Raw genomic sequence first — 7513 nt, 5'->3', positions numbered from 1 at the left:
AAAATTTCAGCTTTGTACGATAAGCGGAGAATGAGATAAATAGGAATCAGTCCCCTATTCGGGATTTAAACTCAGCAGACCATAGTCATATATTGTGCAAGCTTTGCAGTATCAAACTTGACCTGATCCGCGTGAAAAGTTTGTTGTACTTCTATAACAAGGTAAACTACGACATACTCAAATTTCATCATATTCCAACGGTTGAATTAAAGATATCATTATAAAAAAAACACCGTATGAATTGGCTAAAACACGCCAATACGGAATGAAGTACGCCACTGTATTGAACTTTGGCATATAGAATAGAAGAGAAATATGTGTCTAAGTAAGATGATTTAACAAGTGATAGTGATTCTCAATGACATCCATGCAAAGTAGCAAGCCAATTAATGCATGATGACATAACAAATTATGAAGATAGCTGTAAAGGAATTCTGTTTCACCGAAACACAGTTTCAGATTATCCAATCTTTGCAGTACTAATACTTACCTGATCCTCTTTAAATTTTTATGGTACACTTACAACTCAATATACCACAACACACTCAAAAATCATAGCATTCCAACGGTTCATTAAAAAGATACATTACTCATAACCCGACTACTTTCAATACGTGCATACAGAATTCAGTTCCAGATTTCTCACACTTTGGTGTACCTAAAGTGATCAAAACTTCATGAAATTTCTAGAGTAGGTAACCTTCATATATACAAACATCATACTAAAATTTCAGCTTTGTCCGTGAAGCGGAGAATGAGATAAATAGGAATCAGTCCCCTATTCGGGATTTAAACTCAGCAGACCATAGTCATATATTGTGCAAGCGTTGCAGTAGCAAACGTGACCTGATCCGCGTGAAAATTTTACTGTACTTCTATAACAAGGTAAGCTACAACATACTCAAATTTCATCATATTCCAACGGTTGAATTTAAAGATATCATTATAATAAAATCATGCAATTTCTTACCAAGATCTTTTGAACCACAAATTAGGGTTTTGACAGAGAGAAAGTACCCACAAAAAAAAAACTATACACACAATCAAAATAAACAATCATGGAGATCAAATATATTAAAAACAATCAAAATAGTACACAAATCAAATTATTATAAACAATCATGAAGATCAAAGAAGAAAAAAAACATACATGGAAAAAAACGTTTCCTCTTCTTTCTCCTGTGGTTTTCTACGCACCAAACTCCTTCCCAAATCTCTACTCTTTTGAGAGATTTGTTGTGAGACCAAAATACACTAAAAACTCCTTCGAACTTCCCAAAGCAACCAACTCCCTAGTATTGTAGGGTTTTATGACTAACAGGGAGTTCAAGAGTTTTTTTTAAACTCCCCAGCGACTAACATGTGTTTTCTAGAGAGTTTAGGAGACTCCTCTAAACTCCCCCACGACTAACGGAGATTTGGAAAGACTCCCTCAAACTCCCTCAGGACTAACAGGAGAAAATCTAAATACATTAAAATCTCTCGAACTCTCCCACGACTAACCCCTGGTAGTCTTTTACAATTGAATATGCGGAAAATAAAAATTACTCCCACTGTGAATATGTTTTAGGAGGGGGTAATTTAGTAAATGAAAGGATCTTCCAGCTGGATTTATATTAGGACTGCGAGAGTCAGAGCTTTCTGTGAAACAAATATCGAGGCAGCTATGTCCTATGTGGATGAAACAACTCGTGCCTTGTTTCTATCGAGTACTATCATCTTCTGGTCCTATCTTTCTCTCCTCATTTACCTTCAAACCTACTGAACAAAAATAAATCTATAAACCCTCTCCGGAAACCATCAAAGAACAATCATGATTCTCTATCCGTGGTTAGAGAAGAGAAAATATAAACCCTTGCCTCTTCTAAATCCAGTAAATTAAATCAGTCTATTCTCCTAACAGATCTATTCGAGGTCGTCTTCTTCTTCTTGAAAGGTGAATGATAAACTAAACCCTTAATTTATTTTTCTATTTTCTCGTATTACTTGGTTTATGATTGTGTCAACCATCTAATATCTTTAATTTTAATTTTGAGGGTTTTGTAGTTAAAAACTTATCTTCAATGGGTCGGGTGGTGATGTGAATGATGATGATATTATTGGAGGTGATCCTGGGGGTTATGTCGTAACATTAAAAAATTATTGAAGGTATACACAGATTATTGCTTCATCTGATTTCAATTTCTCCAATTAAGGCTTCTGTAGTGTATCTGTTTTTGCTCTTTTAAGGTTTAGATTTGTGGATCTGGGTATTTTGATTGATTTTAATTGTCTATAATAATGGATTTTTAAATTTTCATCCCCTTTTCAGTTATGGGTTTTCTTGAATGGGTATATTAGGATGTTGGGTGAAATAGCATGTTTGATATGACAAAACGATATACTAAATAGCATGTTTGTTTATTTTCTTATGTTGGGTTGAGTTGTAGATCATGAGTTAAACATTTTTAGAACATAGGAAGGAATACAGAAGGGTTGATGCTTGATCAATTAAGAATTCTGGATGTATTGGTTAAATCTTTGGTGGTTTTTATCCAACTTTGACTATGAGGTCGATTATCCTAATAGCTATCACCGAAGAATAGATGGTGATCAACTTTGGAAAATATGTGTATGTATGTATGATGATGATTTCTAATCCAAAAATGAGAAGAATACTAGCCCAGATTGACCTTAGATTTATACCCTGTGAAGCTTGTGTATTGAGAATATGTTCGCCTGTTTAGATTTTCAATAGACTACTTGTTTCATTAATTTATTGGATGTATGTTGATTGAGTTTACTTGAGATTGGTTATAACACCATATCTAATAGCCTTAGAAATTGTACTACTTTGTGTAGATCATTGTATCCTATCTACAGAGTATATTGTCTTCATGTATTGCATATATATTGTGAGAAGTTGAAACTATGATATTATGCTGTGCCGTTTATCTTTCACTGAAATTCGGACTTCCTCTGTTTGCAAAGTTTGAATTTTGAAGGAGGAAACTGGATTTGATTTGTGTTTCTTTGGTCGATTACTTGCAGGGTTGCATGGCTTGCATTATGCAACGTCGTCGATAAGATTCTTTTTGCAGGATATCTTAATTACTTTCTTTCTGTTATCAGTTTTTTGCATTCTCAAATTTCAGTTTTTTCCCTTCTAGGAAGCCCCGATATCCATCAATTTTACATGATAATAATAGTTACTACTCGACTAACAAGATTAACCACCAATCTTGTATCCGGTGGGAGAAAAAACCGATAACAGAGATTTAGAAGAAAAACGGGAGCATCATTAAAAGAAAAGTCCTGTATAGTCAAGTCATACTCTGTCTGTCAGTCAGTGTTAATAGCTCTCGTCTTTGTCTGTATTAGATACCAGATCATTACTCTGTAATAACATTACATCCACATATTTTCATTAACTTTGTCATGGTATCATTGAGAGGGTCGATCTAGGTCAATTTTATAGCATTTTTTTCTACAATTTTTACACAGAATAGTGATTTCGTCACTTGTTATAGATCAAATCATGCAAAAACAAACTCTTCATACACACATCCACACAAAAATGGATCGTATCACGAAAAATTTCTTCTACGACCATGACTCTCCCATCAAAAAGCTCTGAAGTTTTAGGGAGAACTGGGCACCTGAAGCAGCAAGGACCACAACAAAGCACCAGGACATGAAACGGATCTGGAAAATTCACGAAAAACCCACCTCAGTATTATCCAAATTATATAATGCAAAATACCTCAAAGAGAACCCCATCTTCGAAAATTATATAAAGTAATGTACCTCAAATAGAACCCCATCTTCGAAAACATCCCTCCCTTCCCGTCATCTCTCCGCCACAATGGAGACAGCCGGCATTGCTCATACAAACCTTCAAACATCATCTCTTTCATAAAATTGGAGATTGATAAAATTCTCATATCCAAGCAAACTAGATTCCATAATTCAATAACAACATTAACCGAACCTATATTATCCTACATCGGCTACTAACATCATCCCCTGGTTAACAAGGAATTGAAATCATGATAGGATGTATCTATTTCCCCAACCCATAGTTCGACGAATCGTCAGCATTCACATCACATGGAACAGCCAACCAGACAGGATTATATGGCTTTTTGCCAAAAACGGAAAATATACCACAACATCAAAATACAACTGCCTCATCAAACAAAACATTAACTTTAAATTAATTGTCGTTCAGACTCTAAACAAAAATTGGTGGACTAAAATTCAAAATCATGCCTTTGTATGCTGGACGAAGATAGTAATAAAAATTTAGAGCAATCTCAAATTTAACATGCTCCCTCAATTCCACATTAGATGATGTTTTAGGTTTTTTTTTGTTTTTTTTTTTCCAAAATAGACGAGGATTCAGCTATTTTCTCCAAGTTCTCACTGATTTACCCCAGCTTTGGGATCAATGTGACATTCATTGTTTTTGTTATCGGTCATAAATAATTCACTTAATTTAAAATTTTAAATATATTCTCTATTATCTTGGGTTGAGATATTTGGTCATCCCAAGTGGAATTACATCCGGTTCATAATCCAGAAACAAAAAACTAGGAAGTTTAAATTTTTAGGAAAACATAGGAAGATTTAGAAGAAAAAAAAATTACTGCGTGAAAAACTTTAAAACATCATCTAAAGAGGGGATTGAAACAGAGGGAGTACAATATTTTTTTGATGATATTCAAGATCTGAATCTTTAAAACATCATCTAAATTGGAACAGAGGGAATTGGAACATGGGGAGTACAATATCCTTGATGATGTTCAAGATCTGAATCAATAGGTGGTCCATCAAAGAACATCTTATTCATCACATCATCGTGTGCTCTTAGGGCCATGCCAAGTTCTTCCCAAGCTTTTTCAGGATCATTAACATGTATGAGATCAGGATACAATATCTTATCCATCCCTTCCGAGATAACAGTGGGGTCCCCAAATAATTTGGGAGTTAAACATCTATAAGGATTCGCATTGAAAGCTTCGCCATCAAGGAATACGTCAGAATTATCACTCCTCCAGTATTCATCATCAAAATATTCCGATTCACTGCCATTAGTAAACATCAAACTAGTTAATAATTTGTATTTTTTTTTTATTTTTTTTGCAGATGGTCAGCGCGGGAACTCAAACTTCTAACCTTAAGTATCAGAGTTTGTCCACTGGCCAACTGGGATAGAAAGAATAAAAAAAATAGTATTAACAATAATACCTTTCAGAAGCGCAGAAACCCTCTCTGGGAATTTCAATCCACAATAGTTTCTCACTACTATTGTCACAAAAACAAAATACTTTAGTTGATTCAGAACACCAAAATGATAATAAAATAATAGAAGTTAGTATTGTAAGTTCGCAACACTGTTAGGCTGACTAAGACTAACTCTTATGAAGCATTCATAAAAGCTTGCACCTTCAAAAATGGCAGTTACCGTGTCTCAATGGTTAACAACACCCATTTTTGTTGAGTCTTATATGCAGCACAAGTTAACAACAACCTTTCTTACTAGTTGAACGCACGCGAATGATAACAAACAAGTCCAATTTTGTGCACCCCACATGATGACGGTGCACATTTCTCACCACGATTGGAGAAATAATTATACTCATTATAACAACAAAACAACGAGAAGAACAAAAACTAGGTAATATCTAATACCGAGTATATGGATATGGAATCCAAACGAAGTCTTCAGGGTTCTTTCCACTGTTGCGGATATCCTCAGCACTGCCATTAATAAAACCCCCAAAAAAAACACTAATTAATAACAACAAACAATTAGAACGTGAGTATCATTTTTAAAATTTTGAAAACATAGGATGATAAGGTTTTTTCACTGAAAACAATAAGAATTTGTGAGTGGTTAATAAAACATTTTGAATACAGGGAAAAAAGGTTAAATTGAAGTCACATTAAGACTTCCTTCGTGACTCTGATCTAGACTAAAAAATTATGGAGATCCATCCTTACCATTGAAGATACATTTTTTCGGCAAAATTATATTTCCATTTGTTTTTATCCATAGTGTTTTTCTTTTTTATTTCTAGCTTGTTTATACCAAATATCAGGTAATTTTTTTTGACCCTAGCATGGGAGATGCCTTTACGCATGATGAAAAATAAAAAAGATGATGACAATAAGCTGAGAATAATACCTGACAAGTGGATGTCCTCTTTGTCTGTGTATTTCTGTGTAAACCATATAATTCAGTAAGAATCAATACATATACTCGTCCAACAAAATCGAAACATCAAACAGTATTACCTATGTCAGGGTCGACAGGAAATCCTTCATCATTAAACAATGTTGTTTCTACAGATTCAGGAGTAGGAGTAGGAGAATTGGATGAATCTGATGAGCAGATGTCTCTGTTAGCCATGTACTCATGTAAGAATCTGGTGGTACTGGGTTTGATTCCTCTGATCTTCAAACGTCTCTGAAATTCTCTCCGCAAGTTGTTATCCAATTTCCTTCAAGAAAAAATAAAAGTTACAATATAGAACGAGTGCAACAACTGATAGAAATAGAACTACCTATATAATTCCAGTACTTACGCGTAGTCAGGTCCTCTGTAATAGATATTTTCTTCCGGAATCCTTGCATACTTGACACAGAAACTGTCTATCGAAAAGTCATCTGGATAAGCAATGACACCGTACTCCAAAGTAGTCCCGAGAAAATTCGTTTGAGTTACAACTAAGCGAATGCTGGACTGTGGATCACTAGCGCTATCCTTGTTTTGGACATGATTCTGGTCATCACTGGTTTCCTCGATAGTAGAGGAATGATCTGTAAGCATGTGAACTATGACTTTGATCTCATTACCGCCGTAGTCTCCAATCAATGTTATGGTTTTCTCCCATGGTTTATCTTCAATTTTGAAAGGAAACTCACTTGGTGTCTCCACAACCTTCCCAACACATCAAGACATAACTTTACATAAAAATCTTGATTACAGCTTGATAACTATTGCAAAGCAGTTTGTGGTGTGCAACACCCACTTGTAAATCTAATACGAGGAGATATATTAAGTGGCGTGTTCATATCTCATCACGGCTATAGTCAATTCTATTTCAATTAATCACTCTTTCGGGCTAAAAAATAGAAAATCTTCCAATTTGACAACCACAGTATATCTCTAGCAGTGTCTTAGATAAATCAACTGGTAGTTATTAGAGAATGATCAGTATCTCCCTAAGGCTGGTTGATGAAGCAGACAACAAAATTGGAATGAGTAGAGTGGAGTGATGTTCAAATTGTGTGTGTTTGTTGGACCCTAAAGATGAATAACGTAACAAGGTATGTTCGAAAGATAGAATTTTACAAAAACAAACATACCTTTTGAAGAAGATGTTCAGCAGCTTCCTCACCGGTACCTGTGATTTTATCAGATCCAGACGGTCCCTTCTTACCGGTAGAAGAAGAAGAAGAAGAGAAGTCACGAGTTGGAGTCCGAATTTGATAAATTAAACTGCTACTACTATGGCTGATATTGGTA

General features: G+C 34.8%; 1 long non-coding RNA gene across 1 annotated transcript; it reads left to right on the top strand.

Annotated features, from left to right (window-relative positions):
• The first annotated feature begins 1710 nt into the window (after positions 1–1710).
• On the top strand, positions 1711–3410 carry LOC113353710. The gene is made up of 3 exons (XR_003361483.1): positions 1711–1936; positions 2047–2148; positions 3031–3410. It is a non-coding gene; the product is annotated as an uncharacterized LOC113353710 (long non-coding RNA).
• Positions 3411–7513: the final 4103 nt, after the last annotated feature.

This window comes from Papaver somniferum, chromosome 2 (genome assembly GCF_003573695.1).
Source record: "Papaver somniferum cultivar HN1 chromosome 2, ASM357369v1, whole genome shotgun sequence".
Taxonomy (NCBI): Eukaryota; Viridiplantae; Streptophyta; class Magnoliopsida; order Ranunculales; family Papaveraceae; genus Papaver; species Papaver somniferum.
The sequence above is the reverse complement of the archived record's forward strand: the minus strand, read 5'-3'. Positions and strand labels throughout refer to the sequence as shown.